Source organism: Eleginops maclovinus, chromosome 15 (assembly GCF_036324505.1).
Source record: "Eleginops maclovinus isolate JMC-PN-2008 ecotype Puerto Natales chromosome 15, JC_Emac_rtc_rv5, whole genome shotgun sequence".
Lineage (NCBI taxonomy): Eukaryota > Metazoa > Chordata > Actinopteri > Perciformes > Eleginopidae > Eleginops > Eleginops maclovinus.
In genome coordinates this window covers 14,049,222-14,069,152 of record NC_086363.1, presented here as the reverse complement: position 1 = coordinate 14,069,152, position 19,931 = coordinate 14,049,222, and the positions used below count along the sequence as shown (strand labels likewise).

At 39.9% G+C, this 19,931-nt stretch overlaps 1 protein-coding gene across 2 annotated transcripts in view; it reads right to left on the bottom strand.

Moving 5' to 3' along the window:
* The window catches only part of LOC134876682 (kelch-like protein 29), a 191,683-nt gene that overhangs the window by 166,879 nt on the left and 4,873 nt on the right, over positions 1-19,931 (bottom strand). The window contains exon 2 of one of the 2 annotated variants that reach the window (XM_063901738.1): positions 14,435-14,508. The gene's annotated coding sequence lies outside the window, so the exon portion shown is untranslated. The remainder of the gene's footprint in view (positions 1-14,434; positions 14,509-19,931) is intronic. The other variant, XM_063901737.1, reaches the window with a different exon arrangement.

The following is a 19,931-nucleotide window of genomic DNA, read 5'->3' as shown; positions in this document are numbered from 1 at the left end:
CAAGCAAGAAAAAAAAGAGTTCAGTGCCTTGGCCAGAGCGCGTTAGCCTTTCTCAATCTTAAAGTGGAAATTGAGTGTTTTCCCCAAAGGCACATCACCGCCTTCTCCAGAGATCAGGGATCATCACACCCAGGCTCCCAATCCAAACCTCAGCCAATACCGGAGCAGAATCTCAGAGACGTCACAGCAGTCCTGGATCAGTAGTCAGGGGCAGTCTCTGTAAAGTTGCTCATATCACAAGGGCACTGTACTGCTTGTGAACAATCCTGGCTGTCCACGTTGAGCCGCTGACCGGAGCCTCACAAAACTCTCAAGCAATGATTCATAGACATTCGTTAATCTTATCAGGGACTGCCCGGACACTGCAGTAATAAACTGGAAATTGTCTAGTGAATTTCATATGAAATCACAACCATGGGGAAACTAAAACAACACGACTGCTCAAAGCAAGAACAGACAAGTCTATGGACTGTTCTTGTCAAGGCCAGCTATAATGTGATGGTGTTAATTAATTATGTGATAAACAAACATAATTCAGCTGAATATCTAATTAGATATAATAAAGAGAGAGCAAGTGAGTTCCTGGCTTGCAATTTTCTTCATTATGCGTGTAATATTTATCACAAACCTATTAAGAATGATATAACCTAGAAGTTGAAAAGCAATAAATGGCATGGATTTGATTTAACCTGAAGGTTAATCAGACACAGAGATGTAATGTCTTGAATCTCCGCCTCTTTCTTATTGAAAACTGCTTGCGAGACCTGGAACTTCATTGGATGACCGACTGATACAAGTACAAAATTAGATTATGGTGAGGCCCTGAGTAATGAAGGAAGCTGCTAGTCCTTCCGTGATGTCACACTCTCCACGTTCCTTTCAAGTGGAGGTAGTAAAGCCGCCTGCCACAGACATAAATAATGACTAGCCACTTCAATTAGCCCAATCATAAAATATAATTTGAGAGACATCCATCTAACATGACAAAGACTTTGGGGAAAAAGAACTGTCCTGTTCATTTATTAAATATCACATTCACACAAATTCTCTGTCCGGGGGACAAGTGACATTGCAATATAAAAGTTAGGGGTCATTGCATGTATGTACTTTGGCTGAAATATTTAAGCGGTGCAGTAAATCTTATCCGAGGGATGCAAGGTTAGAAGAGTTACACAATACGTAGACATTCAACAGCTCCTCTCTGTGATCTGTAAAACTAGTAGTAACGTAGACGTGAGGTTTTGAATGGTGATTATTTGGTTTCCAGAAAAAAAACACCTGTTATTGTAATTCTCCTTGGGAAATACCTTTCAATTTTAGTAAATCATGCGGAAATGAGATGAAAATGTTCTAAAATATAACATGAATGATTGCTAAAAGTCTGCAGCCATTCTTATGGGAGATGCATCGAGGTACAGTTATGCTTTGAATTAATGCTAACACCAGCATGGTAACATATTTACACTGACAATGCTAATTATCACTAATTGATTTTTAATATGCAAACATTTTCTATTGAGCACACAATACATAGTACATCTGAGGTTATCATAACAATTCTGGCCCCAAACCAAAGTGTTTGAAAGAATACATATGTTAAAAGCTGGTTTTGCTGGAGGTTATAAGGATTCGTTCTCTAGGGCTCATGAATATACAGCTCCAGGAAAAATTAAGAGACCACTCCAAAATTTTAAATCTCAATCTCTACATGTATGGCAGTCATCAGTGTCTGTTGAATTCCAACACAGAAATGTTGTCAGTAGTTTATAGAATACAATAAAATAAAATAAAATGTTAATTCAAACACATAGCTATAAATAATCAAACCACAGAAACTGATAATGCTGCAGTGTAGCTAGAATTAGTGATGGTTCATCTTGTACTGATGTAAAATGCTTCACTGACTTATTTGGTGTGTTGTGGCATTTTTCAATTGTAAACATCATTACCAAAAAAACAAAAAAACATTAGCCATTCCTCCCCTTTAAATTAGTATCCTTCTTCTTATTGCATGTGTAAAAAATGTCATGACAATTTGAGTTGAAAGTCTTTGGATATTGCAGTATGAACAGTGTGGACAAAGTGGTGGACTAACAGCCCACCTCGAGCGTGGATAAAATGTCATCTTTCATAGTGACGGAACAGTTTGATGACCTGAATGAATCTATTCTGCGTCCATTATCCAGCATGAAGTATGTAGCATCTCACCTCCGGCTGTGCAAGGGTTTGTGGATTATCACAAAAGTTCAATAGGTTTGCACCATAGAGGCAGCCATACAGGCAGCCATGCCAGCAGCAAAACTTCTCTGGCTGTATTCTCCCATTACAATAACAACCCAGAGATGAGGAATGGCAATTCTGATGTCACAGTGTGTCAGGACTAATTTCAGGTGAAATTCCCCATTTTATCTGCTTTTTCCACACATCTCTCTATATAAAAAAGTTTAAGAAGTGATTGAACCAATTTCATTCGGCCAAATGATGTAAGCAAGAGAACACAGACTTGCTTGATAAACCACAAAGGTTTAACTAAAAAGCAAAAAAGGTCTTGCTGGGTTGGGGTTTTTTTTGTAAGGAGGCAAAGAATATGCCTCTTACATTCAACACTTTTGTGGGGGAAGCGACTCCTATTTACAGACTGATGGGAGACAATTGGTGATGTGATAACTGGCAGTTGCCTGCAGATACACATACACACCATCCACAGACCAATCCAGGCAAAAAAATGAATGAAGCTATTTGAAAATAGATGGAAAGATCATTCTAATACAGCCTTGTCATCTTCTTCAATCCTAGATACCGCTGTTTATTTTCCCCCGAGAGCCTGTGGCCCTGCATGGCAAAGAATTCGACACTCAACAAGCTCATCTTCGAAATCTGTTTACCAGGTTAGAAAAGGGGGGACATTTGACTCACAAATTCAACCTCTGAGTGTTCATGTGAATGTCTTGCTATCTGATTGTTTTGGCATTCACATCTGTATAGAGTGTGAGGCAAACGCTGAGGAGCTACCAAAAGGTTTCGGCTCAGCAACATGAGAACACAAACAAGCAGGCCTGCATGCTGGCTGGATACAATGCATTGGAAGCATGAAGAAAAAGGTACACCTGAGGCCAGTGTGAATGGCACCAATTTATAAATCAAAACGTTAAAGAGTTCCTTAAGTTAATAAACACTATACACTCTACACTTTAAATCATTTGCAATCCACAGAGCCACTTTACAGTTAAAGTACCAAAAGACTTCTACAATTTGCTCATTTAGACTTGAGCCTTTATTTGCCCCAAAAGATTAAAGATTGAATACTCTGACTGAATGCTTAGCAATTCATTGGCACCACAGAAAGGGTTTCAAGAAAATCACAAGTAACATTTTCTAACAATGTTGACAAAGAAGCACACAAAACTGACAGCAAAGCCCCAGTTACACATATTATCAAATACTTGAAGTTTTGAATGAGGTGGCATCATAGTTTAGAATATTTGATAGATAATTAACTCACTATCTGTAATGAAGTGAAAATTCTGCTATCATGAGGGCAGAAGGGCGTGTTGCGAACAACAATGAAATTCAGCGAGCTGTCAGAGAAAATGCTGGCGTAACGCAAGCAGAGAAAATGTGAATGAGAAATGTGACTTTGTGAGTCAAAAGCTCATTATTACCAAGCCTGGATGTGGTTTGAACAGCGATACCACAGATCTGTGAAATCTGGGCATAATTCCCACCAATAGCAACTCCACAACAACAGGCCTTGTGCTACCCAGAGGGTCTGCTTCCATTCAGTTCCCAAGATCCTCCAAACCAAACAGTTTGTGTGACAGCTGGACTTTCACTCTGTACCATGAACGGAAGCTTCGATTGGATTGTGTTTGGAATCTGCGACTGTGGGCCAACAGACACAAGATTACAGCCCACCGAGGAATGGTGTAGTAGTAAAATACCTTTGCCTGGTCTCAAAGTGAGGGATCATCAGACCATTAGCCTTAGCTTCCAAATGCTTCTTTGCACTTAAAAGGTGTGAAAGCTGCACCCATGCATCCGTTGTAAATGTACGGTGAATTTCAACAGTACAACTTGAGGCGCAAAATGGGGGTTATTGCAATTGTTATAGGTCATGAAAAGAGGTGTCTTATTGTGGAAGCAAACGTTGGGCAGTGAGGCTGAAATGGTAACCTTCAGGAAGCGTCTTGCAATAATGCTTTCTCCAGCTGCTCCACCTTAGGCTTATTGTTCCGCAGTGCCTATCAGAGGAGGACGGGACAGCATTTGAACAGAGCCTAGGCTGGGGCCAGGGCAGCACACCTTGGCCCTCACATGCTCCATTAAACCTGGAGCGGGGGGAAAGTATGAGGTCTTGACAGTTACTGGCTCAGAGCTGTACCGCCGCTGACACAATTACTAGCCCCTTGTTCCCCGTCCGCGCTTTGGTACCTTGTTTAAAATGGCTGCCCGTAGCCACGACTGTGGATGTAAACAACACAGAAGCTGCAGCCAAGAGGACTGAGCAACACCCCAGTGACGAGAACTGTTGCTTCTTCTAACTTCTATCTATTTTTTTGCGTTGTTCAGGTGACAGTATTTGGTCCATGTTGCTGGGCAGACTTAGAGTTATTCATTAAAGATCCTAATAATACTGTGTTCCTTAACACTTGTATTATAATAGAACTGTAAAGGAATCATGTTTAGTGCTAATTAAACTATTTTTAAAAGTGAAACAGCTATGCAAAAATAAAAAAATGTTCTAAACCTCGATTCATTAAATTACATAGACAATATTGCCTTTTTTCATGAGGCAGACAGCGGCTGCTCTGTGCTTCATCCTCAACACTCACATAATGTTCTCCCTCTCTACCAGAAACACCAATGCCACTGTTCCTGCTTTCTTTAGCCAGCACCCATTTGCCAACTAAAGCTGGAAGGAATCATTTGATTTCATGTCAAAAAAGTTGTTGTGCAGACATGCTTGATAGTAAAAATAATTGAAGGATTGACTGATCTTAGACTGAACACTGCGGTTTGTTTGGAACGATTACTAATGCAGTTGGCTTTCCAGACTTCATTAGGGTGTTAAAAATGATTTACGGAGAAAATACAAGTTAACATCAATCCTAATTACACATTACTTTTGAACATTTGAATGTGCCACCCTTGGCCTACAAGGTGATTTCTTTCATTCCTTCTAAATAAGTGGTTATACATAAAAGTTACTGACTGCAGCTTTATATTATTTTAAACACAATTTAACCCTGCTAAATAACAGCAGTTAAGTTTGTACCATGTCAACTGCATCATACTAATAGTCAATTCTGTCATTCTGTAAAAAGCTTTGTAGTCCGACCTGAAGGTTCAACCAGCAGAGAGACTGATAGACAAAGAAAAAGCAGATCTTGCATCACCTGAGGGAAATATAAAAGGTTAATTCTGGCAAGCCTATTTCGCATCCCAGAATAGAGCAGAGTGCATAAATGATTATCTACTGCCGGGGAGGAAAAAAAAGTTTCTGATTGGATTAATCCAAACTGGGGTCATCGCGTAAGAAGGAACAATGTATCTATTTCGTATTCCTTCTGTGCTTTCTTTTTTTTATTCTGATTGAGATGGCCTTAAAAGAGGAGAAAAATCGCAGCGAGAGGGAGAGATCATGAAGAAGGACAGCCTACAGTCAGCTCCAGCAGAGGGGCCTTCATGACCTAGATCCAGGCTGAGTGGGGATGATATTAGCAAAGCAATTAAGGGAGATGACAGCCGTCAGGCAGGGTCAGTCTGACTGAACGGGCTACCTCTCTTGCGCTCTCTGGCTCCCTCCTATAATGGCTATTGATTTTTCACAACCAAAACAAGAGGCGCTCTCAGCATTTAAGTGGCTGGATTGGTAAAGATTTTTTTTTTTTTTTTTTTTTACAAAAAAGTAGTTTTAAAAGAAGAGTGAGTAGAACAAAGTGCAGATTGCACAGGTGTAAGGGAAGGGACAGAGGAATCTCAGGTTGGTGACCCTGTCAGCTCTTTTCTTGGATGTGCTGAAATCACTCCAGGCATGTCAAAAACGTAATTCCCCAGAGATGATAGGGAAGTGTAACTTCTACCTCAAAAAACTTGTTCCGTGTTTTTGCCATGGGGATGAGAAAAGGAAAATATCTGGGGTAAAGTAAGGCCTAACTAACTTCTGGTGTTACAAAAATCGATGCTAGATATGCAAGTTAGTTTGCACTTCAAATATTGATGGTAAATCCAGAGGTAAGGGAGAAAACATTTATGAACTCTAATTTGCCCTGTAAAAAGTATCTATATAACAACTTTGAAAAATTACTTATTCCCAAATGAAATACCACAGTCAAACAAACATGCTGATACAGAAAAACGGCTCTATGCCTATTAGCGCTTTAAACAAAAGATGCCTTTGTTATGTTTTCCACTCCCAATGTTTCAGGCACTGAGATTTTAAAAGTCCACAAGTTATTGTTAATGTCAGTTTCTGACATGATCTTTCAGTGGGACTCAGGAAATCTAATACTTTGTTAATATCGTAAACATTAAAAAGTATCTAAAGGTTTACCACAGCTTGAAACGGATCTATTCAGATAAACGCCAGAGAATTTGGGGAAATCTCATAAAAACACATCACACTTATTTAGCTGCATCAAAATACCCCGTGGACTATAAACCCATATCCGATTTACAGCAATTGCAGGAGACGGCTCAACTTAAATCACTCGCCCATACAGCCGTCACAGAGCAGCGCACTGTATGCAACGCTGCATCCCAGCATGCTTTGCTCCTGGCGTGCGACTCAGTGGTGTTGTGTTCGACATGCCTGCTTGAATCTGATCTCAGTAGGTGGGTTTGATAAAAGCAGGTGAGGTTCACTCACAGGAAAAATACATTATACACACAAACATCTGTGGAACACAAGTGACATGATGACATGAAACAGCAGAGAAAATAGTTTGAGACAGAATGAAGTGAATGTATACTTGCTGCTTTTAAATCGCACAATGTGCCGTCCGAAATCAATACATATGCGTGTAAAGTATAGGTGACATCCTCAGAGCGAACACCTGCAAAACATCTGCACAGAAGGGTGCAGTATTCTGATGGACGATTCACTGACATGTTTGTTTTTCTTTCATCAGCCAGGTTTAGCCACACAAGGTCAGTAGGCTGTTTGCAGGAGAGGGTTTCTCTTTACAACTGCTCTCCTAAGCAAAGAACACCTGCTCTTACCTGGAGTATACTCCTGACAACACACCTAGCTAGGCACTCAAAGCACGGAACTGCACCGTGCCGCACTGTACGGTTTTACTTGCACAGGTCTCTATGCTATAGAATCATTTCTGCTTTTTTCATATCAAAACACATTTCAAAAAGTCATTTTCCAGCCGTACTTTCATTTTTCACAACTTGAAGGGAAAACTGCTGAGCTGTGTGTGTGGCTAGATGTTAATTTTGATTATTTCAGAAATATGTTAAAACTGAAAGTTGATATATGTTTGCCTGACGGATATGCAAAGAATTTGGAAGACACTCTGGGGGCAGAGTTGAGGTCAAACACATATGGAGCAGGAATGTACATTTACGAGTATGGGGTAACCTCTGTTGAGCCCCTATAGAAATGCTTTGACATCTGCACTACATATGTCCCACACATAGAACTGCACAAGGAGCCCTTTAATAGTCTGTCATGTGCACAACCTGCAGATGATGATATGCAATTACTGATAAAGCTGCCTGAATTTATCATTAAGGCCAGATAGAAGCTGAAGAACAAATCTTTACTTTCAAGGACCCGGCTAAATGCATAACTGCAAATGACCTTTAGCATACAACTAATCTCTACTCTCTATCTCTACTACTTAATGCCTGTATTAGGCCTCTCATCTCCGCTGAAAGTCTTCAGCAATAACCATTCAGATAAATGACAGCAGCCTCTCAAGTCCCTGTTTAAGTAGAAAATGCAGTTTAAGTTTTTCACTGCCTCGAGCAGAAAGGCTGCGCACGCCATCCTTGGCACGTAGTCACGCTTGTGAACAGCAGTGGAAAACGCCATAAAACATCTGAGGCGTCCCCTACATATGGACAGAGATATGTGCTTTAATGAGTTACACTCTGCAGATGGCTATTTCGGCTTTTGTCAATATTAGGGAGATATCCAAATAACATTTTGACAGATTATACTTTGCAATTAAATCAGAGTACATTTTTACTCACACTTATTGACCGCAGATGATAAGAAGGTACATCTGAATTCTTTGATAAGAGTCCCTGTTGGGAAATTAATTTCAGCAGTGAACATTGGGTCCTTACAGAGCGGCGAAGTAATTAAAGGTTAAAAAGGAGTTTTCATACCAGGCATGGAAATTGCTTCCTTTCAAATGTATCTTTGTAAATCTGGCAGGGGCTGGAGCAGCTGGTCTGTGGCTACAACACCAGTGTGTTGTTAAACTGATGCTGGACAGGAAGCCGCTGCTGCACAGTGCAAATGCTCGACCCAGAAGGCAAATGGAGAGGAAATCTGATTTTTTTTTTTCTTCCATCAAACAGCTTGAGTCAGCTAAACAATTTAAATGTCCAGCCGAGTTCAGTGAGCAACGAAGAGGAAAGGATACGCACTTAGTTCCGGTTTTTATCTAAATCTTATATTGCACAAGGCTCTGTCTTATATGTGCCATCATTATTATGAAGGTTACAGTGAAAGAAAACAATGTGTTATTGCTTGGAAAATAAACCAACCCTACTGCCTTTTTTACACTAGCTTGTGAATAGAATGATGACGAGAGTAATGTTACATGATATAATGCTCGGCAAAGATGAAATTATCTACAACTGTTCCTGAAGCACACAAGTTTTATATCCCTACTCAAGTTGAGTGCTGCTCGAAAAATTTAAGTGAAACAATATACCTCATCTGCCGTGATAACTGCTGTATCTTACAATAGCGTGGCAGCTAATGACACACACTAAGCTTGGATATATTGGTCATGCCATAACGCCTCTTCATAGCCAGAAACACAATATAAAAATCAATATGGCATCACTTGCATGGAGGCCGAGGACAAGGAGCCGCTTAGGTATTCTTAAATAAGACAGCTGACATGACAGACACACAACATGCCCTGAAATGCCAAAGCCTGCAGCTTGATATCGTCAGGCCGCAGGACATCTTCACCAAAGGAGGGCTCAGGCAAAGCATGGCTGACAGGATTTTGTGGATGAATAGATGGATGGACGGACAGCTACTGATGCTGAACATTTTGCAGCTTACTTTGAGTTAGGTGACTGCGTACGACTTACATTCCTCAGCTGAATTTAAGTTAAAAAAAGAAAGGATTTCAATAAACGAATACATCCTATGAAAGCTCTTTGGAAATCCCATATTCTATCAATAAAGAAAAAGCCAGGCCATGTGAATGAGTTGCCGTTTTTATTTTTATTTAAGATGGATTTTTTCTTTGTCTGTAGCTCAATGTCACTGCTGCCCATCCTCAAATGACAGCGAGATATTTATATCAGTGAGGTTTTCTAGTATAAACGTCATGAGAAAAGTAGGTTTAAAACATTGATAATGTCACCTGGACTTCCAGTGAAAAGTGAAAAATGTTACTTTGACAAGTGAAAAGGGTTTCTTTTTCATTTCAGAAAGCTTATAATGAAACTGCAATAAATGCAAACAGGCTTTTTTGTAGTATATTATAATTTACAAATGTGATATACCAAACAAAAAAGCTTATTTGGTTGTTTAAAACATCACTATGAGAACACGATGGTAACATCATAAAGCCACAGCAGGTAGAGGGAAATATCTTCAAATGAAAGTAGAAAGCTTATGAGCCAAACATGATGTGACAGCTGGACTTAAATGACTTGAAACGCGGGAGTATTGCCCTTATTCCACTTCTCTACTCCAAAGTAAGGACACTTACAAATAGTTACATATTTTTCCTCTTCCTAGTGTTTATGCTGTGCGATCTCGGGGGGGCATTTTAAGGAAGAGAGACAACACTGATAGCATAGCTCAAAGTGCCAGCATGCCCCATTCACAGATATTAGCCTCAATGGCCTGGATTAGATGCCATGCTAAAACCCCTGCTGTGTTTATGTGTGTGTGTTTGAGTGTGTCAGCCTCTTCGGATTCCATGCCCCTTTAACCATGGGCCGACCCCCTGCGGTGCCGTACGTCTTAATCACCCCGGGGGCGAGCAGGAGACAATGCCTCGCCATTTATGTGACAAGAATATAAGCGGGTCCGTTCAACAGCGCGAGACGCTGGCTGTGTTTATGCATGTGTGTTTATGTTCCGCCCCTGTTATGGTCTAGTTACGGCAGGTGAACCGGATCGCTGTGTGACACACGTAAAATAAAAAAAAGAAGACGCCATTTTTATCATTAAAGGCCGCTGTGATGGCCACAGGTCATCTCATGAATGGCGCAACCTTGCTCCTTCTCTCTCCTTCCTGCACACCTGATTGCTCTCCGCAGCAGAAGCAATACCAGACATGCACCTCATGGCAAACAGGTCTGAGGTCAGATCATTAGTGATATCAGTTTTGTGCTTAGAACACACCTTTACCCAGAACTACCCTTCCTCATTTTCTGTCTCTACAGCTAAATACTTTACTGCACTGTGTCCAGATAAATGCCCTTCAAGGATTTTCCCCCTTTGTCAGCAGGCGAAGCTTCCTTCCGGTCTTAATAATGGGTAGGCAGAGGCCGCCATCAAGCAGACTCAAAGTCAGGGATTTATATAAGGCTACTTCTGCTCCATCTAACTGTGCTGAAAAATGTAGCACTAGAAGAGGACCCGTGACAGGCCATGAACTGCGTCTACAAATAAACAGGAGAGTGCATTTTAATAACTTTATCCCCACACAGCAGGGTGTTCCATTATGTAGAGGCACATGTGTGCAAAGGCACAGCCTGTAATTATCCATTATTGCATTTCTACAAGATGAATAATACATTCTTAAAAAGCGAAAACTATATTTTAATACCATGTTATTAAATACTAGAGTTCTTGACAACTCCTCTTTAATAAATACCAGTTATGGCTTTGGTTGAAATGGTTAATGGGTTGCAATATGGAGTGAGGTAAGTATGTAAAAATGTATGTTATGTATTGATACTAATTTTACCCCGATGTGGTGGCATGGTGAAGATTTCTGAAAAAACAACTGCTCGAATTGCCATTATTTTTAGAAAAAAAAGTATGATTTTTAATTTTTTAGTGACTCTAGTATTAGTCAAATGCTGGCTGGTGTGTTTCTAATCAAATTATTTGATGATTTTCTCTGTTTGATATAGTTGTGAACAGAATATTATTTAATTGTATTGACTGTTGGTTGCAGATAATTACACTTGAAGACACCCCCTTATAGTCTGGGGGGGAAACAATTCTGACCTTAAAAAAAAAATAGATGATAATTAGAAGGGATTATCACTTAAATTGGTAATGAAAATAATAATTGCTTTCAGCAAAGTGCCTCCTGAACAACTAAAGGCCATATGGTAAAAATATATTCTGGATCTTGAGGCCAGTTTCTTGAAAAACTATTCAAAAATCATCATCCAATACTTTGACATGTTCTCAAGGTCTGTGAGTAAATGGAGTCCCCAAATCTGATTTGCACACAATTAGCTGTGGATTTGCTTCCACAGTCCTCGGCTAAGGTTTTTATAATGGAAAGGTAAAACGTGGTACACGTTTTCCTTTGTTTGTCATTGTCATACGACATGCCAGCCCTGCCCCTAATGTTCCGGAGAGACCTCCCAAACAGGTGCTTAGCACAATGAATACGCATTGCACATATACAATTAATAATGGACTAATAAAAATGTAATGCTCAGTTTTTCCAGCAGACAGGCATGAAACAGGGATTTCATGTTCAGCTACAAAAAGGTGACTACTTGATTAATATATTAGTGATTACTGACAAGAAGGAGTCACTGCACACGCCTCAATATAATTTACTACACTACTAAACAGGAAAGATGTAGCTTTCTATCTCATTAGGTGCTGCAGTCCCCTCCGGATTCCCCTGCTGTCCCCTCCGGTCTTTTATTCACTGCCTCCCCCTACCCAGCTGATGGCACCTCTGTCTGAGTGGCGCTGCGTGCTACCAGGAGACCTGTTTTCCTCCTCGCAGAAGCTTGTCATCTATCATTACTCGAGGTGGCCGTGAGAATGATTCCAACAGACAGCCCCAGCTTACCGTCTGGGGGCCCAACATAAACAGCACACTGCCGGGCAAACAAGGACGATGATGACCATTACTTCCCAAGGTATGTGGTAAGAAAAAACAAATCGTATTGTGTTGCAGCTTAAATTCAGGTGGCAGGTTTGGCAGGCAGTGAGCCATTTTGGATCACGTTGATTTTTTATTTTTTCGATTATTTAAATTATATTCTTTCTTCTGGATCTTTGAACAAGCTCTGCATCACTCACACTCTGTTAAGCACTAATAAGAACAACATAATTGAAACTTGGCTTGGCAACAAATAACCACACCAAGGCAGCCTGAAAATGCAAGTCTGTGTCCTATTCCAAGCAAAAAGGATGCATTTTGTTTGGAGTAAGAACAGTCATACCAACTAATGGAAAAACCCAAACCACTCTGAGCTTTATGGGAATACGGAGACGGATGGTGACAATTTACAGCCGGCGGTGGTAACCACTGGCCATAAGATATTCCCACAGACATTTTAGATTAGCAAGTAGATGGGCTGAACACAGAGTATCAAATAGTGGGCCTCAAAATGTAAACACCTTTCTTGTTATATTCCCCCAAGATGCAAACAAACTCCGAGACATTACAAATAAGAGTCACTTCAGCTGAAACTCTCCATGGAATCATTATAACACAGAGCAGCATTTCAATGCCAAAACAATAACTTTAAAACCTGTCATTTTATCCCACTATACATTGGGTTATAAATGATTGGAATATGTTGTTGCTTCACTGTTGAGGTGAGATTAGTTTGGGGTTGCTCAAATTCTGTGTCAGTTTGTGCAAAGTGTTATAAGAATGCAGGAATGTGGTCCTGCTGTTCAAGGTGAAAAAGCTTGTCATGAAAAGAGACACGATGCCACAATCACTTTAAAATTAGGAGAACTGAACACACATTTAGGACATCTCTAGTGAAAGTGTTCATGGAAAATGACTATTAATTGATCATCAATCATTTTTCTGTTGATTAACTTAGCATTGCAACCCTATTAGAGTATATCGGTGACTTAATGGCTGAGGTACAGACTACCTGGTGTACAGAGGCCTGCTATTGTGCCCAAATGGTCCTCATCAAATCGCATTCTTTAGGATTCATCACAATATTTTTTACTTAAAGTCAATTCCAGTGAAAAATTTATTTTGGGGATTTTTATTCTTTTTTGCGAGTTATTCTCGAAAGCCTCACAAAAATCTGACTACTATATTCCAGACTACACAACACGAGCTGCAGGTGTGATCGCAGCTGAGAATTTCAAAATGTATGCAGCACAGTTAATTTGCTACACCGTGAAAACTGAGAACAGCATGGACCACCGCAGCTTTGGACCACATGGGCCATGGTACGCCACACACTAAAACACTACGCAATGTTTTTACACCTGAAGCCCCCCAGTGAGGGTTGAACCCCAGCAGCAAATAGCACACCTAATGAGTCCTGCTCATCAGTGATGCACTGACCCAGGACGGGCGCAAACACACACACTCGGACACACAGACACAAAGACCAACCCCCAACCCCATGTGCCTGTGGCACCCGGTCACCTCGCTCTGGGATCAAAGGCAGTACGTCGCTCTAATCAGTCCTCGCAGTGGGCAACCCCATTAATTCAATTCCATTTCATCAGCGGTGAGCAGACCACCAGAGGGGTCTGTACATTCCTGGGGTGCTGCGATCCAGGAGTAATCCTATCTTTCAATGACCCGAGATCAGACTCAACCCCATAATTGCTTGGAGACCAATTTGGTTTTGCATGCTATCAGAATTGCGAGGTTCTTGCAGGAGTAACACAAAGGCAGACATTGCTCATTTACCAAACACGCCAGGGTGGTCAAGCTTAATTCATTGCGCCATACATCTAATCATTCCAGATAATCAACCCCCCACTAAACATGGCCTTCACCATAGAAAACATGTACACTAACGCCCAGTAAGATGCATCATGAGGAAAAAGAGCTGAGCATTGAGATTGGAGTGGAATTTGTCAGGTTATACAAGACTAAGGTTCATTATTATTATGGTACATTTAATAACAATAATGTTAGTAAAATGACAATTGTCCAAAATAGTTTCTATGGGAGAACAGGCACACAATAAAATGATGAAGCAGAACATGACTGACTCATTTTATTGTGCTTCTGTTTCACTCTGTGTGGCTTGCCTGTGGCATAATAAAATGTTTATTGGGACATAAGATAATGAGCTTTTCATATCTTACCGTACCTTTGGTCTCCGGTGGATGGGGATGCTCATCACAGACAAATTAGATCTTTGGAGTATTGCCGTCTACACCTGCAGAAACAATTACAGTTTGTGAATATGGTGAGGCTTTAGAACGCAAATGAAATTAAAATGCCTATAAATCTGGCCCTAATGTTATCATGCCTGCCATCTGTTAATGAGGAAAACTCGGGCATCCCTTCACTCAAAATGAGGAAAAAAATAACATTCAACTGTGGAACAATCTGCATCAAGAGATTTATTAGTGTAATCTTTGGTTTAGAGAACAGATAAATGACTCCACAGAGACATACGCTCAATAACTCTCCAACAGTCCTAAGAGAACATCAGAGGTCAATTGCGGATAATTTGCCAGCAGAAAAGGTCAAAGTGAAGGCATATGGTTGGGAAGTTTCCCAGGATTTGTAGCAAATGAATCCCTGGGTATATATTAAAAAAAAACACTACAATTTTATGCAAAACTGAAGGCTCTGCTGTTTTTAAGAGGAAGACAAAGGAGAGGGTTCGCATGGGAGATGACACTTCAAAGGCCCTCATTGTCGTACGCAACAACAGCCATGGTGTTTGTAAAAAAAACAGTGATCATCTGACTCCTCTGCAGTGGCAGCCTTTGGAAGTCACCACATCCAGTTCATTGTGTGCGTTTGGATGAAAGAGTGTTGTTTGGAATCAGTGTACAAGGGTGTTTTTTATTTAAATAGTGAAGACAAATCCTGGTTTACACTCTGAATTTTGACTTAATCACAGTGAAGGAAAGAAATAAAGATCAATGTTGCAGACAAAGGACTGAATCAGTCAGAATCATTTTGATGTTTTGGTGATTTATTTTTCTCATTCAAATGTATCAAAATGTAGATGACATTTTCATTGCAGATAAACACAAGTGGAAATAACAAGCTTTAGCAGAATCCACTCAAAAAGAGCAAGACGCTTTCTTTCTAGACACAAATAGAAATCCATCATAGAACACAGAGCTTTAACTTGTCCTCTCTAGAGCAGCCTCAATAAACCAGGACGTAATACGGCCATGTCTACATTAATGGCTGTGAATCCTGCATGTTGTAAGTTGGATAACCTTTCACTCTGCTTTCATTATGATTACTGGGCTTTCGTTTGACTGTCGACAGCCAAACATTGCATGTGCCCTCCATGGGGTTGCTCAAAAGTCATTCTGGGAAATGTACCAGTTGAAATACCGTAGTTTGAGTAGTTTTTCAAAAAACAATTAAAAAGTTTGAAGGATCTGCTCCCATTCAAAAGAATACACCAATGCTATAGACAGCTCTCCGGATGGGCTGCAGAGTTGTCCAACTTTGAGGAAAAGCAGACCGGCAAACCTTTTCAAAAGTAAAATGTTATTGAATGCTCATTCATCATGTTTTGCTGACTCTACCTCCAAGTCACACACCTCTTGTCAGATTTAATAGTCTGTAGCACATCATTTTGACTGCATTTTTCTTTTTAAGATGAAAAATGGTGGAAGAAGTCATGTACCTTTACGCTGGATTTCCATTGTGATGATTGTGCAAGAACGGAAACAGCTAGCTTGCCAAATCTTCCTCGAGAGGATGATAAAAGACAGTAGCCCGCTGATATGAAACCAATTCTTTCCACCATTAATTTATGTAGCTGAAAATGCAGTTGCACTGGGAGTTTGAAAAAGAAAGAAATCTCACATATGCTTGTTTATGTATCGCTGCTTAATAAAAGTTAGTGTCCAACTGTGCATATATTAGAAATGTTTAAGCAATTATAATGAACATTGTACAAATATATTATGTTCTGCTGTTCAACTCTCTTTATCCATTGATAAATTGGTTTTATAATTCAAAATTACAAACATACTCATAATACTACTACTTATACTTATAGTATGCTATAGAAAGCTACAGTAGAGAATGGCTTTAATGCGAACATTTAAATTAATACCAGTATTATACTAAGCTAAAACACAATTCAGAGCCGTGATGTGTAAACAAAACATAAAATTCATAGGTACATTTTCCTCACTGGAAAAATGTTTTACTTTGCATGAAATTAAGTGATGTTTTCCATTTACTCCACACAAAGCATATTCATGAACTACACATTGACTTCTCCCTATAGATTTATATTTGGTCTCTCCCTTTTACTACTTGCCTATCTATAATGAAAAGCATGCATATTGAGTCCAAAAAGTCACAACAGAATGATATTTTAAATGGAGGGACCTGCCACAGTAACTGATAATGTATAAATACATCATAATAAGACAGATAACGCCTAAAATTGAAAACAGTCATCTTTCAGGATATGGATAAATGTGGAACACTGAAATGTTGTGAAATCCTTTTTGGGCTGAGCTATAGCATTAACACATTATCATAGCAACGGTTTCAATTTATTGGCACAAGAAGCTGATCTCTCATAAACAAGACGCACAGAAAAAAGTTGTACCATAGCAATTATTGTAAAGATGTCAAAATGAGCCTCAGCAATAAATCATCTATGTAATTATCGATTGATTGAAGGAGCTATTTAACATTGAAAAACACATCCATTTTAATGGCATTTCTTAATCAGAACGCTCCGCAATCAGCAGAGAACAATTAGGGCCTTAGAGATAGAGACCCACCATTAATAATCAAACTTGCTGCTCTCACATTGCCTCCATTCACTTTTTAAGTGCAATAATCATTCAGGAGAAGCTATTGTCTCAAAATTCAACATTTGTTTTAAGAGCAGGAAAATGAAGCAATGGTCTACTCTTAAAACTCCTGTTTAAAGAGTTTTCTCATAGAATCAAAAGGCTTCTTTTTCCCAGTGCCCATGAATTCATGTCCGGAGAGGGGAATGGATAGGCCTATCTTGCACATGCTGGGAAATAGAAAAGTCTGCTTGTGAAAGCTTTAAAAAAAAAAACCACACACACACACACACACACACACACACACACACACACACACACACACACACACACACACACACACACACACACACACACCACACACACACACACACACACACACACACACACACACAGAGGCCCACAGGCATAAACAAGGCAATGCCAAAAGATATCTTTACAATTCCACCTTCAGCCGCTGTCTTATTAACATTACGGTCACTTTTTTATCGAGGCAAAATGTGTGTCTTTGAATACAAGAAACCGCCAAACTGCAACACAAAATATATGAGCTGCACAGACACCAAGCAGCATGCCCTTCATGTCTGTCCATGCAGGAGTTTATTTCTCTGATTTTACACTCTTCCTTTCCTTGGCTGCAGATATGAGCATCAATCCACTCCAATGAGCTGCAAGGATGTAAAGAGAGGCCAAGTAACTGGGATTTTTATTTGAGTGGAGGCAGCAGTGTGAGCAATCCCCTATTCACCAACAGTCCCATTTTGCGATTTCTGTGACCCATTGACATCCAGTTCAAGGGAATGCGACATCATTCGTTTTTTTAATGGCAGCAGCTGGACCCCCTTGACAGAGAGCATGAAGGCATTGAGGGAACAGTCTGCAAATAAAAACAGCCCATTTTCATTATTTTTTGTCACCACATGTCATGCATTTATTATTTAATACAATTAATGACCCTGGTCATTGTGCTGAAGATATTTATACAGGGAAGCTCTAGTGCCCCCATGAATTAATCAACGCTGGAGTACATGCATCATAGCATTAGGAGTTTGGGAATGAAGCCAACATTTTATAAGCGGTTATAGTCCTTGGAATAATACATCCAGGCTAAGGCAAACAGATTGTAAATAGGATGCGAATACAGATGCACATCACACCTCCTGCGAACACATGATTTATGTATCCTCTTAACTCGAAAGCCACCTTTCAACTAGCACTGTTGGAGTATGCAAATCAGACATGGCTGTAACTCTCTGTTATGTATACTTCCATTAAATGTGAACTATTTACATATTCATTACTTACAGCAGATAACTGATTTAGAGTTTTACAGTCTCGGAGTAGGAAGATCGCTTTGAAACAAACTACATGATAAAGGATAAAGAAGCAGAGATATTACTAGAAGCACACAAACAAAAAACCTGGCAGTTCTGGTTATTCTTTATAAATGGCTACAATTACAGAAGATTAATGGGAATGCCTGCTTGATATCAAAATATTTATTATGCTTTCTTTTTTGTGAATACCAAGACAAATGACAAAATCTAACACTCAACAATAATTACTACAGCAAATATACTGTGTACCCCTGTTATGGAGTGGTACCACTCAAATTCCAGTAGCAAATCTCAAATAGTTTGATTGTAATTTCCCATGCTTCTGAGAATAAAGACGGGGGAGAAATGAGTTGAGATGAGAAGTGACTTCAGTGACCGTTGAAATTTGTTTTCCTCTTGAAGTAATTTGAAGTTTGGTTGGCCTCAAACCGACAGAGCTGGTTTTAATTTTATATTATACCGCAAAACATGTCCCAGGAGCTCTTTCTTTAAATCCCTGCTTCTCCTCAAAGCAAATTCAATTATTCAAGTTCAAATAAATTACATAATACACCCATTTCTTTCCAATGCACTTAAAAAAAAATGTTTCCATGTTGGACGACCTAGACCTCCCTTTTTTTTATGGATGATGTTTATTCCAAAGTAGAGATAAGACAGTAAAGTACACCTTATTAAAAGGACTAAGGTTCATAAAAGAGATGCCAGGGGAGCTGTGGCTGTCAGAAAGCCGCAGAGCAGAAATACTCCTGCAGCCAGGCTTAATGGGAGGCTGCAGAAAAAACTAAACAGGAGAGAAAAAGAGGCGGTGGTGATGGGCTACAAGATAGAAACTATTTCAGTTGTCCACCTCATTCTCTTCTCTCCCCCATCCATTGAGAAAACCTGCAGTGTCATCATAAGGGGCTAACAGGCTTAACCTGCCCCCTGTGGAGCCACTCACCACACAGACTGCAGGGGCCCTGAGATGAAGCCTCATAGGCCCGAGTCCAAACCAAATCCTCACCCCTGTCCCCTAACATGTCAAGTGAATTTGTGTGGGTATTAAATTATGTTAATGGACCAATTGTTCTTCTTAGAAAAGGCATACTATGTATTTCCCCTCCAGATAACCAAATATTTCAAGACACCAAATGGAATGACTTTGGGTTAAAGCTATGGGTACATTTGGAATTGGGTCCTTATCCGGTAAGTACGGCCCTTGGCCCTGGCTCTTGGCGTCAGTTTGCTTGCTCAGGGCCTAATGACACTCTTCTTCCTTGAAAGCAGAGCTGATGAACTACATAGAAATGATAAAGGACACAATAATGCACTGACACACGATTCAGTCTAATGCATAGCTCTCTAGAAATGTGGCATCTATGTGCACACATAGTGCCGTGTGAAATGGATGGATACACTATAGAGAACTCACATCAAGGCCGTTAATCTCAAGCCACTTTATGAGAGTAGGATTTTTTTCAAGCCAATTGGTTTGAAAAAAGTAAAAGATAATGGAATATGGAGTTTGTCTC